The following is a 22,077-nucleotide window of genomic DNA, read 5'->3' on the forward strand; positions in this document are numbered from 1 at the left end:
TTGTGGTCACTAGACAGAACTCTTGCTGGTTAAACACATTCAACATGAAATGAAACTTGAAACTGTGAACATGAAACTGATCATTACCACAAACCTGAGTGTAAAAATACATTTGAGAAGTCCGTTCTTCAGTTCATTTTCCACATAGATGTTCAGTTGATCTTTATTTGACAATTCTTCATCTTCATCTTCATGTGTGTGTTTGCCTTGTGTGTCTTCTGTTGTTACTTTGATTAAAGTCTTTATGTTTCTTTAAACTGTTAAGACAGATTCATGTCTGTGGTTTAGTGGTGAACGTCTCTCTGAAACCTACAAACCAACTTCCATCTAAACCACCACAATCCCCTGCTGAATGCCCACATCTCCACATCTCCACATAAACAAACCAAAACTAACAACACCAAGGTCATGGGGTCCATCCCAGATATTGCACACACTCTCAGAAACAAATGTTTAGTATATGCAATGTGAGTCCCTTTGGATAGAAGCATACAATTTAAATGTAATATTCTCATTATGAGATAAGTTTAATGTTTGTGTCAAAGCAAATGCAATGAGACATGGCCTGAACTAACAAAATACATCAAAAACACAGAGATCAGAAATCATTAAATACCGTTATAAATGATTTAAATACATTTTAATAAATATATAATTAACAGAGAAATTAGTAAACAGACTATCTGATCTGACAGGTGATAATTGAATCATTTAATTTCTCTTTAAAATAGTTATTATTATTTTCATTAAAGCAAACTTAAGGAAAATAAAAATAACCAGATGACATTAACATTTCAGTATCTTTTATTTTCTGCATTTCTGAAATAATTTGTGAAGGATGTTTGGTATGATTTGGTAGCTTTTCTGCAATGTCAAATATGTTAGGCCATTAGAGACTAGTTGAAAAGATATACAGTCATTTGATGCACATTGTCCTTGTTGAAAAAACAGTGTTTTCTGCATTAATCTTTAATTTTTCCTGTAGCTCAGTGGTAAGAGCATTGCTTTAACAATGCAAAGTTGTGGGTTTGATCCCAGGGGACTGCAAATACCTATGTAAAATGTATAGGATAATGCAATGTCAGTCGCTTTAAATAAAAACGTCTGCCAAATGCCTAAATGTAAATGTAATGTAAAATGTGTATTAAAAAAAACATGAAACAATTCCGTACAACCGAAACATTGAAATAATTAATAAGAACTTAAAATTTGACTTGAAAAGTTAACTTCAGTGTGGTGGGGAAGTTTAACTGGTTACAGCTGACCGACTGTCTCATCTTTACCCACTCTCTGTTCTTTATACTGAGGATGTTTGTTCCTCAGGTTGTTGTGTGGATACAGGAATATCCTGAGCTTGTGTCTGTATAATGATGTGGAACTTATTTATAGACAACATGTAGAAAATGTTGTGTGTGTTCATCTCTAGAATCATCCTGACCTTTCACCTCATCAGCTACAGCTCTTGTATGTCAGTTCTTTGTTGTCTAAATAGTAAAAACTAAACTCACAATTTTATAGTGTATAACAGCATGTTGTAGGTCTGTAGTTTTCTTCACATTCTCAGCAGGTGAATCTCCCTCTGCAGTGAACAACCCGTTCTTGGCATTTCGAGTCTGTTGCTTCATCTAGTGGTTTACACTTGTGCGTTCTTCATTTCAGGTGTACACTCATGGTTCATCCCTCTCAAGAGACCCCAGGCAACAATATGTAACACAATAATTGTTTTCTTTACAAATGTAATTTTACTCCTTTTATATATGTTTTTACCCCAGATTTGTGGAGTTTTCGACACAAAAGCTAAAACTAAATTCATGACTTGACTGAGGCTATAGCAGTCAGGGAGGCGTGAATAAACCTCAACAATCTGACACATGAGGAGTGAAACACAGCGAATGAGAAGTGATAGCATCTACACCTGGTCACTTCATGCGTCTTATCTGATCGGATCCTGATAGGTGTAAATGCCCCCCGAAATGTTTTTGAGACAGATTTCAATCTGATCATGCAAAACACCTCAGGAGGTGGTCTGAGACACAGAATATCTTGAATGGCAAGTAGCTGGTTGTAGTGAAATAATAAAGTCCAGAGTGAATTTGGACCATATGTCCACATGATTCCATCACGTCTCTGTGCTTCAGTATATCACAGACAGAAGGACAGAATCTCCCTCCATCACAGACACAGAGACGGATGCAGAACCAAACACACCTGAAAAATACACAGAGAAATGATATAAACATCACTTTAAATTCATTCACACTCAGAACAGCTTCTGTTCATCTGTCACTAAAGACTTGAGTTATTTATCTGGAGTCAAAACTGTTCAGATGTGTAAATGATCACTTTTACGAAAGCATCTTTAAATAAATAAATGTTTCATAATAGTTATGATAGGAATAAAGCTCGTAGGAGATAGACAGCACAGAGCCAGACAGATAAACAGAATTTATTGAGCTTAGATTTTACACTTGACAGATTTGAATATATATGTTTTTATAGATGTATAAGATGATTAAAGAGATTCACAGAATGCTTTGTTATATTTATTTGTGCTTATGCACATACTTTGATTTCTTGTTCTTATTTGATCACTTACTGATTCATTGTGTTGAACAATATTAAACATTTCTGTGATTTAGGCTAATAGTATTTACGGTGTCATATGCTTATTTATGAAGATTACATATGAGCTGATGTTTTCGGGTCAGGATCTTCAATTTCTAATATTTTTTCTGATCAGATCACTTATTTTAATATGTGTTTTGCAGTAATTCTTGAATTTATGTTGACTAATGGATGAATGTATGCTCCGATGTCTAGCCACTAGATGGCGCAATAGACATATAATCTGCTTTATTGTAGAGCACTGGACTGTTTACTGATCTATTAAAAATGGTAAAAACAAATACAGTTAAAATGAAGATATGTTTGTTGATAAAAACGACATTATAACCAGTGTCTTGCTTTTATCTTATTACATGGTGATTTAATGAACACAAACATCAATTTATTTTTCTCTTTATAACAATGAAATTGACATTTACAAATCCTGTAAACTAATTACGCGTTATCAACACGAGACACTAAATGAACGAGAAAAGCAAAAGTGACGTCACACACAGGGGCGTATCTAGGATATAGAACCCATCAGGGACTGATCCTAGACATTCTGGGCTAATGTAGGGAATTTGGATTAGGTTGTAAGGAGTATTTTTTTCAAGGGAAATATGCTTTGCATAAACTTTTTTATGCGATATATTATCAGACTCTTTTTTGTAAATTTATAAATCCGACCATTGTTATCTTTGTCTACTTCATTCTCTTTTGGATTTTTCAAAGTTCTTTATGATTCTTTGATCCTGAGTTCATTTTTTTGATGGTGGAATCATCATAAAGTATCTTCCAGACTTGACTTGAGCAAAGAAAGCATATGATAATGTTTGTAATGCGTTAGTGGTTTTATGAGCTGGGCGATAATAATGCTTGAAAATGACACTCAGTTCCTTAAAATTTTTTCCTTGTTTGAGAATTTTGTTTTTTACACCTTTACTTAAATACTATAAATATTTATATGAATAGAAATACTTAATAACTAGCTATAATTGATGATTAACCTTATATAAATAAAAAATGAAAGGTTTTGAAGTCATTTTTTAAGTAAACACAAACATAACTGCTGCATTTTCAATAATTTCATATTAGAATATTTGAGATGTAAATGTTGAAAAAAAGGACAAAATAGAAAAACACATAAAAACTGCATTTATATAATACCAATATAAAGCATACAAAACAAAACGCAATGTGTCCTGAAAGTCTGTGATTTATTGTTATCTTGTTTATTTTGTTTTACATGTTCTTGATAGGAAAAAAAACATATACGTCTATTTCAATTTTCCTCAGCCGGTTAACCAACTTACAGCGGAGAAAACCCATCTGACAAGAATATCTGTCTTTATTGTTTATAATGTTGATAATAAATGAAGTAAAGGGCTTGATGCCTCCATGCCGAATGTTCAGATCCTAAAATGTACCCCGCAAAAAGATGGAGCCATTGTGATGCTTGTTTCCCTGTTAACTGCGTGAATGAGGCTTTGACTTGAAGGCGACGACCCTTTGAACTTCTTAAAAGGAAAATTCAGGCTTTAGATTTGGAAAAAAGTTGCCAGTCTTATGCTAAGGCCAAATGCATTAACATATACAGTGAAATGTACATTTTCATGTTTCAAGTTGTTGAAATAAGCATTACTTAATATATTAACGAACGAATATGAATTTACCAAAAACAACTCCGAACAAGTTATGGTAATACATTAATTATTGTTAATCATCTAATATTACGATGGTATTTTTATACCCAATGTAAGTAGTGTTAACAAACTCTCTGTGTCTCACCAGTTTTTAAACATTTTAATTGTGAGCCGAGCATAACACGAGACCTAGATTTAGAAACATATACAATAATTTTTTTATACTATCTTTATATTATATAATCCTTACATATTAATTGAAAAAACATTAAATAAGAGCAGGTATAGAAACACCGCCAGCAGTACATCCAAGTGCGTGAAAGGACTACAAGTTCATCGTGTTGTCACGTGACTGCATTTTGGTTCGTTTCAACTCGGAACCAGTCTGTTGTGAAAATGAACCAAAACCTCTGAAAAATGTTACAATGTATCATGTTTTTAATTGGTCCGGACCAAATGAACCGAACTAAAGGTGAGAAAGCGTCCTTGCGGTAAAGCGCGCATCCATAAACGTCCCCAAAAGTTTCTCCCCAGAACAGTTTATTTACTTCATAAACAATTTTGTTTGAACACAATAAAGACAAGATTCGCTGTCTGACGGGAAGCATTTGCTCAAGGATAATGTTTTTTTTTTACAAAACAGTATTTACTTCACTACACTGTCATATAGTAGGATATTATTGCTTCGCCGGTTCATGGCACGTATGTGAGACAGCAGCCAGGTAAGAATGTTTCACACAGATCACTATCTGTGAATTATACTTGTAAATTAATGCATCGCAAATTGATCAAATTCATTTTTGCAATCTCTGGATTGATTATAAGATTATGTCGCAATAACAGAATCACGAGAAATTGTTCTGGCTTGTTGTGATAATCCGGATTTTTATATCATGAGTTATAGTACATTTCCGTCTGCGTGTACTCGCACACTAAAGTTAATCACTTTGTTCGTCTTCTGCCAGAATAAAATAAGATTTGTTTTTTTCTTGGCACGAGCCATTGCCTTTATAGACTTCTGTGCCCTCACAAAGATAGGTTGAAATCAGTCACGTGGTGTGTGTATATGCGCTTTTGATCTGTGCATTGCTATGCTATACAAACTATTTCCAATAGATGGCGCCAGTATTCAGATGTATATTCTGTTCACTTCTCCCCTGCGTGAATTAGTGAATAAAGAGAAAAGTGAACAGTCGCGTGTTAATGAAAGAATGGACAGCAGAATAATTAATCGGTTCTAACAGAATTATAATTAAAAATGCCAATGTATATCTACAGTACAGCAAGTCTTTATTTGTCATGCACATATAGGCCTAACGTGGGCTTAGAGTCACGTGGCTTGATTAAACTTAGAACTATCTACTACACTTTAAACAGTATTAAACACACCATGACATCATTATTAATAAACATAAAACTTGCTGGACCTCATCTGACAAAAACATTCAGGGTGAACCAAGAACATTTGAGATGTTTGAGCATTAATTTGAGAGAGTTTATCTTTGTTTTATTACACTTATCTTTATATTCAATTACATGTGTTCATTTCTTATTTCATAGATCCAAAATCGAAATTTGCTTGAATTGCATCATTTCAATGACATTTAATACATTTTAAACGTGTGTGTTGAGCAGACATAGTTACTGTAATCTGATGGTCTATGGACAGAGAGTTTGATCATCTTCTCATGACTCCTGCATACACCACATCATCCTCCACCACACATCTCTGACAGACACACACAACAAACACACATTATTATATTATTGGCCATTTATGACAACATATTACACAAATATTCAGTCCTGTTGAAATTCACACATTGAGGATTTGTTAAAACCCCTATAAAGCCATAAAACTTTTCCATAGTTTGAAACTAATTCAATGTTTTTAATTGGCTAGAAAAATTGTAAAACCAGAAAGTCACATTTTCATAATTTATTTAAGATAGGCACACTCTTTAAAACAACACACACACACACACCTAGAGCTTCAAAGACTGTTTAAATGTGATAGACTTCTGAAATACAGATACAGAGACACAGTCATGAATGATCTCATCGGTTTATGTGTTTGTCCTTTATAGAAGGTTGTCTCTGCGTAAAGGATCTGATCTTCACCGGCCTGATCTGCTTCAATAAAACACATGTGAGCTGGATTTCTCCACACAAATTTCTTAACTAAACTTTATTAGGAAAAAACAATTAATATATTTTTATATATGTATTAGATGTTTTAGATTACCTTGTTGTTGTGTGTGTGTGTGTGTTTTCTGCAGATGCAGAAGATGAGAAGTGCTGCAACAATCATCACAGATCCAACAACAGCACAACAGATCACAACTATACGAATAAATTCTAATTCTAAATGCTAAATTCCAATTCATGGGATGGCTTTGCCTCTGATGGCCTTTGAATTGGTTGTGGATCTACTCACCCTAGAACCAACCTTGGTTCCTATTGAGAATGTGAAAATGAAAGAAAATAATACAGAAATGATTGTTGCTCTGTTCTCTATCAGATTCAAAATACTGTATGCTCTCAATTGACTCAATACACTTAATCCCTTGTCATTTATTATCTGATCTCTTCTGTTCATCTCTTCTTGATCTGAAGTCATAAACCACAACAGCAACAGCAGCCACACCCACCAGTGCAGAGAGGACCAATCGGATCACAGCTTCAGTAAAACCACAACAGCAGATGAAGTTTTCTGAGAAATCTGGTATAATAAAGGTTAGATATGATTCATCACAATTTTTCAAACTATGTATGCACGATTAATTAAATTTGAGTGGATGTATGATTGCTGCCTTCCATAAACTTCCATCTAAAAATCATTTGGGTCAAAAATATTTTTTGCATGTTTCTGTAAAATTCCTTTAAAGGTGAGGTTTCAGTGTTAAGAAAATGATTCACCTGAACACTTGTGACAGTCATCAGTGTTGAGATGTTGAGTCTGGTTTGTGATGGGATTGTTGATCACACATGTGTAAGAATCATTCAGACACTCCAGATGAAGAGAGATGTTGATGTTACTGTGTTCAGACACACTGATGTTGGACAATAAACTCTTTCCTTTGTACCAGGAGAGACTCACATGTTACACATTCATCACTGAACACAACACAGAACAATTTGAGCTTCCTGATAATGATGAGACTCTCGAGATAACAGGAACAGGCAGACGAGCTGGAAATAATAAATTAAAGAATATAAATTAGATTGAGATTTTATTCACACTTCATATTTAGATTGTAATTGACGCACAGTACATATATTTAATAATATAGTGACGCATCAGACAAATATATGTTTTAATAAAGTTGATTGCCAATAAAAATGTTTATTAGTGAATATTTGTTTTCTTCTCACCATAGATGGTAAGAGTGAATGTTGTGAGTTGTTCGTTTGTCTTGTTGTTGATCATTTTATAAAGTCCAGTGTCTGTGATGCTGGTGTTTGTGATGGTCAGATCTCCAGTATGTTTGTTTAGTTGCAGTTTGTCTTTGAATCTTTTATCAGGTTTGTCATCAGATATAGGGATGTGTCCACTCATGATATCAGTGATGACACTTTCATAAGATCCAAACTTCCAGGAGATTCCCTTCTTCATCTGTGTTTCAGTCAGATTCACAAACAAAGTAACACAATCTCCTTCAGTCACTGACACAGAGACACAACCAAACACACCTGAAAAATACACAACAACACTTACTGAAGTTCATTCAGATCTTATGATCTCTCAGACAGATCGTGTCTTCACATGTAAATGCTCCTACACAACCTTCTGTTAAATTATTTTATATTTGATCCACACCGAAGCTCTTGAGCTCATCTTAAACAATATCTGTCTTTCCATCTTTGGCAGTTTTATTCTGTGCTGAAAAAGAAGTGAAACTAACCAAACACACTCCAGAAGAGCAAACACAATAAAATCACATGAGACATTTCCATCAATAGCTCACAAACCACAGACAAATAACAGAGATGTTATAAATGGATCCTGACACTCATGAACGACAAGTGAATATGTTCCGTCACTGACTTGAGTCTGATCAACACTTCTTGTTATAGTCATTTCTCATTTCCTTTAGATGTCTTGTGGGTGGGATCCGATTTTAAGTAGCCTATTATGATCATAAATGCGATCATTTCTTTTAATGTCCAAGCTGACACAATACTATTGATTTAATGTAAAAAAAGATAATCCCATTACATTATGAATTGTAATAGCATGAACTCCCCTGTTTAAAAAAGCATCTAAATGATGTCCAATATCTTTATATCATCATCCATTCCTTTACAGTGTGCAGTGCGAGCGCCCCCTCCTGTTCAAACATCTTAAAAGCTGAACTGACCGCTCAGGAAACAACAGGTTGTCAACATTCACTTTTTTATTTAAATTTTGAAAGTCTTATAATATATGAATGAATTAATTAATGAATTAATTAATGAATTAATGAATGAGTCAGTATTGGGATTGGAGGTATTCTTCGTTAAAAGGAACTTAAGTAGTAATATTGCTATGTATAATTCCAGCATACTTGTGTTATTTGTTTCGCCATGTTTAATCGAATATTACTGAATATAGTATTAAAACTGATCTGCACATTCATTTGATTTCATTTACATTTTTAGAAATCAGTATAATGGACATGTCATGTATGTTATATTTTGAGACACGACATGATTTTTTTACATACATAAAATTCTGATATGACACATTAAATACACAATTAAAAACAGCACAATATACAGGTTAATGTCAGCTGATGTTGAGCTGATGTTTACGGGTCAGGATCTGTTTCAACTTCAATTCAATTTCTAATATTTGTTGAACACAGTTTCTGATCTGAACACTTATTTGAACACTTAAGGAATGATTTCCCTTTACCAAAGACAATAGGAGAATACCTTAAGTAAAGCTTAAGGTATATTTAAGGGCACACTCACAGGAAAATAACACTTAAGGTGCTTTATGCAACCGGGCCCAGGGGCTAATGTAGGGAATTTGGATTAGGTTGAAAGGGGTGTTTTTTTCACGAAAAACATGCTTTGCATAAACTTTTAATGCAATACAGTGTATAAGCAAAATATTAATAATCACATGTATTTAAATGTGTTCTTCTCAATGAAAATATGCTTCTGTGTACTGTTCACCTCAAGTAATAAAATCTTTATACGGCAAAAGTTACATCATTTTGGATAACAGGTTAAACAGACTTTCATTAATTTGCTGTTGACACGGATCAATGATCCAATACAGATATAAAAACTTCATAAAGCACTTAACTGAATAACTCTTGCCTTATCAAACTCGAAAAATGCACTAGATTTGTAAATAATAGAAAATGTGATAGAGTTGTGTTGTTCTGCTTTGAATGAACGTCATTTTTATATCGCTTTAGATTTCACAAAATGAGAACAGCAATGATAAGTGTTTGCATCTGATCATTATTGTCCTTTAATTGATAAACTGACTCTTTTGTAGTGGCTGTTATAACAGTTAACACATCCTAGTTTTGTGTTCAATATGCTTAAATGTGACAATACAGTATGTCATTATTAATAAATTAAAAACGTCAATTCAAATTTGTACATTTTTGTGTCTGCAGATTAATGTGTGGCTTGTGATTTCGGTGGGAAATCTCATAAGTAGACCCACAGATTTTATAAATGACTTGAACAACATATCCATCCCTTATGAATGTTCTGAATATATTTTTTAAAGATAATCCACTGATGAATACTATAGTTTAACAATTATAGAAACCCAGGAATAAAACCATAAATAAACTGTTAACTGAATATAATGTGTCAAGTTTCCAAACAGGTAACACTTTAAAACAATAAATAATAATTTACTAATATCTGAATGAATACTTCCACATGAACTAATGATGAATGAAGAAGTGGATTAACCAAGAATCAGTGTACACATGTTATAAAAAGTAGTAAGTAACTACTACACCATGCAGGCCTCCAAGAATACAATACTCAGCAGCACTAGATGAAATAAAAAAAATCGTTCATTGAAATTATTTAAACCTGGCATAAGTATGTCACATTTTAATCCATATTTTTTTAAACACATTTGTCAATAAATATGATAACATAATATGTAAATTCAAATATTCAAATAATATGTGAAGTCAAATGAAAATTGCTTATCAAAAATACATTAAACAAGCAGCATTTAGCGGGTTCGAGCGATTTAAGGCATCTAAGGTACGTCTGCCATCGCCGACCAGTTTCAAGAATCGCACCATAACAGATCAAGGACGGACGACACTCTTGCGCACCAAGTAAAATGTCAGAAACGTTTAATACAGTTGCAGAGATATAGATCTTGCTAAAAGGTTGCTAAGCTAATCCGTTTGTAGCTATGGGCGTGGAATGGCACCTGCCAATTAATAACACATCAAACCACAAGTCATGCAAAACAACTCCAGTGTCTCTGCGATGCTCTATTGCAGAGATAGAGGTCTAGTTTAATGGTTGCTAAGTTAACAGTTTAGTTGCTATGGGTGTGCTATGGCACCTGCCAATTGATAACACATTAAGCCACAAGTGAAATTAACAGAACCCCTGTGTCTCTACAATATTCAACTGCAGAGATATAGGTCTGTGTAAATGATTGTTAAGATAATCTGTTTAGTTGCTATGGGCATAGCTTGTCACCTGTCATATTATAATACACTTTTCCATGAGTAGAATGAAGCAACTTCTTTGTCTCTATGACATTCTATTGCAGAGATATAGGTCTTTTTTGTTAATTTAATGCATATTTACATGCAATTAAACTGGTTTTATCTAATAAAGGTGTGTTGTATATATATATATATCAATACAGCATCATAAAAGCAGCCAGACATGTGCTATATTTATAGCTGTGTAAATATGCAGCAACGTTTAATGTGTAATATATTATATTTTTTAACACTGTCTTCCTGTAAAACACATTTCATTCCACACACATGCACAGTCTCGATCACGCAAGACACACAGAACTATAGAGTGCGTTCACACTCTTATGATACAGAGGGAAATGATACCCATAAACATACACACCTTTATCCTGCACATATTTATCGTTCCTTAAGCAAAGCTACATGCATTGTGATCTAGTGACTCTATAAGAAAGCCATTGAAATGAATGATATTTCACCTTTTTGACTCTTATGAAGGAATGCCTCTTCCTATGAGCATCTGATTTTGCATGATTGTTAAGTATCATAATATGTATAATAGTACTAAATGGCAAGTCAGTTGGATTATTTATTAAGGACTAGCGACCTTCACCATACTCGTTTCACGCTAATATCAAAAAGGACCCTGTTATGGTCACAAAACTAAAAAAACTCAACATGTTTTTGATTATTATTGACCTAGAGAGTCTAAAAAAATGTACTTTGGTGGAAATTTTGAAATAGCTTGAAAATCCTTGAACAAGTTAGCAAAAGTAGGTTTTTTACATCATCACCAATAACTCACAAACCATTTGATAGACATCAATGGTTCAAGAGGCAAAGTTGTTATGAATGAGGAGATCTAATGTTTGATATCAATAGTTTGTGTATAAGTCAAATGTCACGTGACACAAAGTTGTCTAGGCCACCAAAAGACATGTACATTTTGCCATTTTTACTGTTATAGCGCCACCTAGTGTCAAAACGCCACGTTATTTTGTACGTGACCTCGGAGTGAAGGTCTACATATATTTCCCGAGGCATATGATGATATGTTGAGCCGTTCTGGATTTATGGCCATTTAAATGTGATAGGCTCCGCCCATTTTTTTTATTTTGGCGCCCCTAAGCGACCGTAAAAGAAAATTTCAACTTTTTTTCAATAATTATTTACAATCACTTTCCACAGAAGTCATCTGCATTGTTTTGGTTCCGATCGGTCGAAAATCCAACGACTAGTTCACGAAAGTAGGTTTTTGACCTCATCAGCGATAACTCACGAACCGTTTGATCGACAGAAGTTGTTCCAGAGGCAAAGTTGCTCAGAATGAAGAGTACTATCATATGATACCATTAGTTGGGGTATATATATATATATATATATATATATATATATATATATATATGTCAAATGTCACGTGATACACAATTGTTTAAGCACTCCTAAAGCGTTATTTCGCCCCCCGGTGGCAGAATGAGTTCATATTTCTTACAGACCTTAAAGACCATGAGACGAATAAGCCCAGCGAGCGTCGTTTTGTTCGGCCTCCGTTAACCCGGTCTAATAAGCGCGCAAACTTCATTGGCCAATGTTTTTTAAGATACGCCAATGTCCTTTTAGATATTCATGTAGAATGAGACAAAGACCCTCCATACCAAATATCAAGTCAATCGGGCAAACTGTTGCGTAGTTATAGCCATTTTCTAGCTCATTCAAATTATAGCGCCACCTAGTGGCAAAACGCATTTTTTTTTATTGTGACCCCCATGAAGATATCTCAAACAGTTCAGGAGTTATGGCCATTTTAGTTCAATATGTTACTTCCTGTTTGGACATTTTGCGCCCCCTAGCGATCGGGGATGAAAATTTCAATTAAAAATAATAATTATTCATATTCACACTCCACAGAACTGTAGGGCAAAAATACAGAGACTAGTTCATTTTTTTTCTTTCATAAAATGCAAAATAGCGAAAAAATGTGCATACCGGAAATGAAATCGGAGATATACGTTTTTTAAGTTTTGAGCCAGTGATTAAACTGATATAAGACACTTGGGTGTGCGACAAACGGTTTAGGAGTAACAAGCGCAAACGCGTTTGGTATTGCTATAGCGCCACCTATGGGCCGATTTGGCTGGTTCCGTGAATCTGAGTAGCGACAAGGACTTCTACCATCTGACTGAGTCTCAGCTCTGTCGGCCTTACGGTTTGGGCCGCAGTATCAGTTTTATGGCAGAATAATAATAATAAGTAGAAGAATAAAAATCCTAACAAATACAATAGGTTTGTAGCCCTTCGGGCGCGAACCCTAAAAATATACACTTATTCACTATTCCCTACATTAGTTCACTAATATAGTTCACTTTAAGGAGGGTGAAAACAAGTGAGTAAATTCGGACACTCGGTGCTCTGGAAGCGCTGTGGGCGCCATCTTCTGGCGAGACGAGGGAATTACCTTATTTTTTGTGTTGATAAAACACTAAAATGTTAGATGAATCAGGTCCTTACACTCTTGAAAACTCTGAAGAGGGTTTGTAATAAAATAACGTCTCATTTAAAGTCCAGTGTTTAATATGACAACCCATGAGGAAATCTCGTGTGAGCGCCCTCTGCTGTTCACAATAAATCACTTACAGCTGAGATCTCAGTAAAACTGGTTTCAGTAGAAATCCAGAGCTGCTGGACATTTAAGAGCTAAACGTGTTATTGTATTCGAATAATTTCATGAATAAAATGAAGTTTTTATTATTTTCCTTAACTGAAATCAAAACCTTTGGGTTAATACATTTCACTCCAGTCCACCAGATGGCGGCAATGCAGCTGAACTCCACCGGATAGATGGTATTCCATCACTTCAGTCTTGTATTTAATATCACATAAATGAAGTAAATTCTCTATGTAAATTTTATATAGGTAAATGTAAATTTTCTAATAGCAAACCTATTTTTATTGTCTTTCTACAAGAGATAAAACTGTATTTAAAAACAATTATGTTTTCTTCCAATATTAAAGCACAAAGAACTTACAACCTATTTAATTTGTAATATTTGTATTATTTGTGTAACTCCCTCTCCTGTTTTTTTTTCTTTTTTTTTCTTTTTTCTCTTGTCTTGTCTGTTTCGAGCCATGTTAATGTTTTTATTTTCTCTCTCTTCATTAATTAAATGTTAAGTTTCTGTTGTAACATTGTTTTGTTAAAACAAAATGTTCAAATAAAGCATTTAAAAAAACAAAAACATACAACTCAACTCAACTCAACTTTATTTATATAGCGCTTTTTACAATTTTCATTGTTACAAAGCAGCTGTACATGAGACACATTTAATACAAGTATGAATTCTAAAGCAGCCCCCCCGGCCAGGCAGGTGGTGGTGAGGAACCCAAAACTCCCATCGAGAAAAAAAACCTCAGGGGAACCCAGGCCCAACCAGGGGATTCCAGTTCCCCTCTGGCAAAAGCTGCTGCCTCTGCACAAGCTCATCAGTGCTTGCACAACAAGGCTTAATAAAAATATAAAAATTAAAGATTATCATTAACAATCTAATAGCATTTGAAATGTTGTAGAAAAAAACAAAGTTGTCGCGTCCTTTATCCAGCTCTATCCTCTTAGCACTTGTCAGGTCACCGCTTCCCATTCTCAGCTCTGCCATCAGGTCTGGGCATGAACTGCATCCTGCGGTAACCTTGGAACAAAGAGACAAGACTGGCTGAGAGTAGAGTACTGTTCTGCACTCTTTGATGCAACAAGTACATGAAGTAAATGTATTAAAATATCATAGTCTGTGTAATTTGTTTGTCTGTACTAGTTGTAAGCTATTGTTTATTAGTCCCTCTCAGTCCGTGCGACTTGTGTTTGTGTCTCAGTGGCCTTTATAATAATTCAGAAGTTTGGACACGTAAGTTTTGAGTGTGTTTTCTTGTTTAACCACCAGATGGCGCTGTAGAGATCTGAATGACGAGACTGGTTCTTTACTGCTGTGTTTCCGGGAGATTAACCTGCTGAGAAGATGACTACAAACATACAACGTGATTTTTTACACTATAAAGTGCTAAACTAATGTATAAATGTGTTGTTAATTTGGTGAAATAATTATTTCCCCAGCCATTGTTTGTTTGTTAGTTTACAAGCATCCCCCTTCTGGCGGAAAAAGGTACTGACAGACTTTTTTATGGAAAATAAACAAATTAAAAGTCATCATAATAAAATATATTGTATGAGGCTCATTTGTTTATTAATAAGCAGGATATGCCTACAGTTTAAACTGCTGTTTACTTGATTTACAACAATACTGTTTAGACAAAAACAGCTGGTATACAAGAGCTGTAGCTGATGAGGTGAAAGGTCAGGATGATTCTAGAGCTGAACACACACAACATTTTCTACATGTTGTCTATAAAAGAGTTTCAGATCATTATACAGACACGAGCTCCAGATATTCCTGTAACCACGTCATGTTTATTTTAGTGTACTGGGTTTATTTGACAGAGAGTATAAAAAAATATATTTTCAATTGTAGTTCCTAATGGCCTAACATGTTTGACATTGCAGTAAAGCCAATGATCTACAAAAAATAAAAAATAAAAAGAATTAAAGATAAAACTAGATTCAGATTCAGTAAGATGGTCAGTTTATTCACGGTTTGAACTTGCCCACTGATCTGACGCACATTAAGCCGCAGAGTATATTTAATATGCACTATTTGTTTCTCACCTCTGTTCTCTCACACATTAACACATTTATACCAGTAGACACAATCTGTTTGTTTGTCACTTTAAGATGCTAAAGTTGTCAGTTTTCCATGAGCTCATTTCTCAGAAAATGGACTCTCAACACATTTACCACAAATATAGTTCCTCTTTCTTCTCCACTACTACTTGGTTTATTTGATTTATGTCACTTAAGAAGAGCATTTAAATCATTCAGATATTATGTGAATTATATATTATATATTGTAACAGGTTCGCTATGTATAGGAAGGAAGGAGGCGGGAACCGGCAAACATTTAAACATTTAATAAAGTAATATAACAGCCGGCGGCCCCTCACGGACGACCGCTGGCGACCAAAACATAATATAAATACAAACATAACATAAGTTCGGGCCCGGTCCTCTCTCTTCGACGGTCCGGTCGCTCGTTCCTTTTATGCTCCCAATCTCCTACGTGATTCGAGCCCGGTGTGCGCACAGCTGGCGCTAATTCACAATTACTCACCGGACTCGAACCACGGTCTCGCCCCGCCTACTCTACTACATACCCCCATCACCCCTCACAGGCCGGGGGGTACCCCCGCGACTGTGCAAGCTCCCTCCCCCTCCCTCGGGGGGGGGTGGGGTGGGGGGTATGCAGCGACGAGACGAGACAACGGAGACGGGAGCCCTCGGAGCGACCGGAAAGAGAGAGGGGAGAGAGGAAAAAAAAAAATCCGGTTCCCCGACATGCTGCCGCTCGTTCCTCAACCAGCCGGAGTACTCTCCTTCGCGGTGCCTTGCGGTGGCCCTGGGGCTTCGGTGGACGGCTCGACCGTCCGCCCCCTGGCGGCCGGCGGTGGCTCCTCCTTTATCCGGGAGTCGGGGCGGGTTCCCCGTCCCCTGTTCCTCCCCCTTGGGCGGACGGACGCAGGCTCCGGCCTCTGGCAGGCGGTGGCTCACCCGGCACTTCCGCCCCCTGCTCCTCCCCCTCGGGGGACGGACACAGGCTCCGGCCTCTGGCGGACGGCGGCAACCCCCCCGCTCCCACTTGGACGAAAGCCACCCCACCTCGACCCAGGGGCGCGGCAGCAAAGGTCGCCGTTCCACCAAAGTTTTGACGGTGGCCGCACTGTGCACTTCCGTTTCCCCAGAGCCACCGCTTCGGGCAGCCACTGGCGGACGCCCTTCGTCCGCGCTGCCCGAACTCTCCGGCACCGCGAGGCCACTCGGCGGCGAGGACTCTCCGACAGCATGTCTCTCCTTCCTCCCGGGTTTCGGCACCAATGTAACAGGTTCGCTATGTATAGGAAGGAAGGAGGCGGGAACCGGCAAACATTTAAACATTTAATAAAGTAATATAACAGCCGGCGGCCCCTCACGGACGACCGCCGGCGAACAAAACATAATATAAATACAAACATAACATAAGTTCGGGCCCGGTCCTCTCTCTTCGACGGTCCGGTCGCTCGTTCCTTTTATGCTCCCATCTCCTACGTGATTCGAGCCCGGTGTGCGCACAGCTGGCGCTAATTCACAATTACTCACCGGACTCGAACCACGGTCTCGCCCCGCCTACTCTACTACATATATATATTTATATTTCAGTGTTTTGAGTTTTTGATGCAGTTTTGTTAGCTCAGGCTAGGCCCCGTTGCTTTTACCATGACACATTCTGAATTGTGGCAATAACACGTCGGGGGGAGGCCACAATGTGTGTCAGATCACCCTCACACGGGCCAGGCCCAGAGAGCCCCCCTGTTTGGGTGGGGATGTAAATTTCACATTTGCCTGGGACAAGGGTCTGTGCGTAATGTGGGGCCACGGCTGAGCATACAGCAGAGGAGGGAAATCTGGAAACCATGGTGTTTTGGGCCACCCGGGTGCTATTAGATTCAGTGTCATGTTCTGATCTCTTACTCTGGCCGGGGTTGGCGTTATCAGGCAGAGAGGAGGAAACGCATAGAGCAGCACCTAAGGCCATGGTTGGCGGGGCAAAACATGTCTCAGAGCCTTTCGCACAGTGAGGAGCTCCAAACAATTACATGGGCTGAAGGAAGTGTACTGGGCCAAACACCATTCACTGCTTTGCCTTCCTCTATGGCTCACCATCCTGTTGAGGATGCGTCTGTCATCACCACTTTACGCTACATACTCGCCCCTAGAGGGGAACCATGAGGGTAAAACTCCTCCAGCGGCGCAGCGTTGTGACAGAGTGACCAAGGTCACATAAAGGGGTGAGATGAAGAGATAAGAACCACTTCATGAACCCCCTCATTCTCAGAAAGTCCAGAGGCAAAACTTGTATATCAGATGTCAAACGACCCTGTAATCTGAGACGGGTGCGATATTGCATCCTTGGCCTCTGAATTGTGAAAATCCCTGCATTGTGGAGGGAACGTGCTCTCGTGACAGACATGCGCACATCATATTAAGTTCAGCTCGAGACCCAAAAATACAACATTCTAGGCTGGAGTGAGACTGCTTTGCTCTCGTTCACTCTGAAGCTTAGTGATGGGATTTAAGGAAGCACACGATGTACGTATATCACCATTTCTCTATTACCAACTCTCTATATATGTGAAGATTCTCAGACCCTCTATTCTGAGCTGTGATGCCCCGCCTCCGCACGCAGACACAGAGCACGAAAGAAGGAACTGTGAATTCATAACATATGCCTTGGTAGGTGAAACAAAGGCATTTTATGTGCGGAGGATAGATGCTTATGTGGATGGAACAGAGCTTGGCTATTTTCACTATCAGGGAGACCTGACTGATATAGCCACAGTGCGAGCTCTCCGACCACCGAGAGAGCCATAGAAAGCCCACTTACTTGGACTGCTTGACGGGTATTACCGAGGTCCCTCTCCTGGTCAGAAGCACTTAGTAAACCCGTCCATTTGATGTTTGAATCTCATAAGAGATGGACTGTGACAAGGCAGCAAAAGCAGTAACCTGAGAGGTTACGGATGACTGGATGGAGTCCTGGTTCTCCAAACCGAGGAGGCCTGCACCACTCGTCCCCAGATCCGGTACAGTCGGCCCAGCTGAGGAAGGTCGCACCGCGGGAGGTCCCCGGACACGCATCAACTTCGCCATTTTCCCCATCAGAGTCGGACAACCCCAATTGCTCTGGGTCACTTGAGTCTGTGGCGCCGGAGTTTAGCAGGAAGCGTCAGGCAATGGCTACAATTTACAGGGAGATCGATAACTTCCTGAGCGCGTTAGAGACCCGTGCAAACCACACATAAGGCTGCAATAAGGACACCACACACGGCCGGACAGGCACGTGGCTGGTTATCCTGAGCGTGGCCAGCTCCGATCTAGACAGCGACATAACAGAAAAAAGTGGAAAAGACGAAGGGAGGTGGGCAGCCTAATGAAAAAATGTCTATGAAAAATATCTACAGTACAGTAGTAACCAAGTCTTTATTTGTCATGCACATATAGGCCTTCGCTTGGATCACATAAACTTAACGTGGGCTTTGTGTCAAGTCAAGCTTGATTAAACTTAAAACTATCTACTAGAGTTTATACAGTATTAAACACTTAAAAACTTGCTGGACCTCATTCGACAAAACGTTCAGCGTGAAACAAGAACATTTTAGATGTTTGAACATTAAAGCAAATAAAGCATAAATTTAAGAGATTTTATCTTTGTTTTATACACTTATTTTTATATTCAATTAAATGTGTTCATTTGTTATTTCATACATCAATCGCACTCCATTGATTTACGTGGAGTTATTTAGTTATTTTATTTATTTAATATTTTGAAAAAGACAACATGTCAAATATGCAGTTTATGTATCTATTGCACATGTCACTGAATATACTAATATAAAAAACAATGTGTAAAATACAGTTAAAAACAAATGAATGTTACAATCTGCATGAAACATTTGTCAAAACGTGTATTCAGAAACAATTCTCTTTTCATATCTTTTGTGCATTCATATTTCAGTAATTCATATCAAGACAGCAGTGAAAAGAATAAACTACACTCACAGTATTTGCTTGTATTGCATCATTTCTAATACATTTTATACATTTTAAACAGGTGTGTTAAATTACTGAAATCTGAACGTCTATGGAGAGAGAGTTTATCTTCATCTTCTCATGACTCCTGCATACACCACATCATCCTCCAGCACACTCTGACAGAAACACACAAAAACACTTCACATTATTATATTATTAACCATTTATGACAAAACATTACACAAATATTGACACATGTAAACTGTAAACAGTCCTGTTGAAATTCACACATTGATTTTTTGTCACACTTTATTTTAAGGTCCGATTCTCGCTTTTAACAAAATATTAACTACTTTTGCCACAACATCCTCCTAATTTGTTGCTTATTAATAGTAAGTCAGGTAGTTGTTAGGTTTAGGTATTAGGTTGGATTATGGATGTAGAATATGTACGTCCAGAATATGTGCTTTATAAGTACTAATAAACAGCCAATATGCCAATAATAGGCATCTTTATAAGCAACTAGTTAATAGTGAGAATTGGTATGTATACTAAAGTGTTACCGATTTTTTAAATCCCTATAAAGCCATAAAACTTAACTTTTTAAGCCATAAAAACTAGAAAGTCACATTATCATAATTTATTTACAATAGAAAAACTCCTTAGGTGTCTTAAACAACACACACACCATGGCAGAGCTTAAAAAAAAACATCATCACACAAATCAAAAGGCAATTGTTTAAATTTGATACATTACTGAAATACAGATACAGAGACAAGTCATGAATGATCTCACCGGTTCATGTGTTTGTCTTTTACAGAACGTTGTCTCTGCGTAAGTGATCTGATCTTCACCGGCCTGATCTGCTTCAATAAAACACATTAAACACCTGATATTGATTTTCTTAACTAACCTTTATCTGGAAAAAGAAACAAAAAATATTTTTACAAATGTATTAGGGGTTTTACATTTACTTCGTTGTTGTGTATGTGTGTGTTTTCTGCGGATGTAGAAGATGAGAAGTGGGGCTACAATGATCAGAGATCCAACAACAGCACAACAGATCACAACGATATGAATGAAACCTGTTCAAATAATTTGAGTCATTAACTGAATGTGTTGTTCATCAGTTAATATAAATGCTGTATTAGTCAGTTTGATCCTTGATCACGTCAGTGAATAAACACAAACATCAGATGATGTGACTCACCTGAACTCGTGTGACAGAGTTTAGTGATGTTGAGATGTTGTGTGTGGTTTGTGATGGGATTGTTGGTGACACATCTGTATGTGTTGTTGTCTTGATATTCCACCTCCAGAGGTAGAGAGAGTCTGATGTTGAGATCAGACACACTGATGTTGGACAATAAACTCTTTCCTTTGTACCAGGAGAGACTCACATCATGTGTCACATTCATCACTGAACACAAGACACAACAATATGATGAAGAACATTGAGAAGAGTCTCTGGAGATGACAGGAACAGGCAGACGACCTGAAACATTACAATCAAATAAGTTTACCACAAATAAGAGGGTCAGTAAATAACCATCATAAAATCAAGTATAATATTAATATAATTATTGAGGAAACAAAGTGGCAGAGTTAAGACAGCAGACACTTTCTTACTGCATTTTTAATCTTTGATTGTGCGGCACTTTGGTCGGTACAAGTTGCTTTTAAAGTGTTATGTAAATAAACTTGACTTTGACATCACATATGGACACCAAAACAGGATCGCAACAGAAAATAAACTTAAATAAACAGGTACATGAATCATGTTGGAGCTACGGATGCAAAGCAATGGAAACATACAAGTGGTAAAATCCACATCGAAACAAGACACACAACAGACGCACATGACTCAAAGAAAACAGTCAAAAGCCCATGAGGTCAGAAGAATAAAACACAAAACCCAGAACATGAATTCAGATCCTGAAACACAGGACAAAACTCAATACAACAGAGTGTTAAAAACATTCAAATATCATATTAATGCTCAGTTCATTTGTAATCATATTAATATGAAATCTATTCATCAGAAAAACATTATTAATTTAACACAAAATTAACTACATAAATACATTGCAATGCATTCACCAATGAATATTACCAAATTTATATTTTGAATAATTATGACAGGTATTTTAACATGTTATAATTTGAATATATATATTAGATATTTATAATTTCTTCTCTACTCACCATAGACAGTAATGTTGAATATATTGAGTTGATTCCCTGTGGTTTTGGTGATGATTTTATAAAGTCCAGAGAGATCCGTTCTGATGTTTGTGATGATGAGAGATCCAGTGTGATCCAGCTTCAGTCTGTCTCTGAATCTTCCATCAGCTCTGTCTTCATATAAACTGATGTTATTGTTCTCTGCATTGATCTCAGCTATGACAACATCTTGAGCTCCAAACTTCCAAGAGATTCCATCTTTCACTTCAGTGAGATCCACAG

General features: G+C 37.0%; 1 pseudogene; it reads right to left on the minus strand.

The window, feature by feature from the left end:
• Nucleotides 1-6,528: 6,528 nt before the first annotated feature.
• LOC130429864 (SLAM family member 5-like) lies at nt 6,529-17,613 on the minus strand (annotated as a pseudogene).
• Between the last annotated feature and the right edge of the window lie 4,464 nt (nt 17,614-22,077).

The sequence above is a fragment of the Triplophysa dalaica genome, chromosome 10 (assembly GCF_015846415.1).
Source record: "Triplophysa dalaica isolate WHDGS20190420 chromosome 10, ASM1584641v1, whole genome shotgun sequence".
NCBI lineage: Eukaryota > Metazoa > Chordata > Actinopteri > Cypriniformes > Nemacheilidae > Triplophysa > Triplophysa dalaica.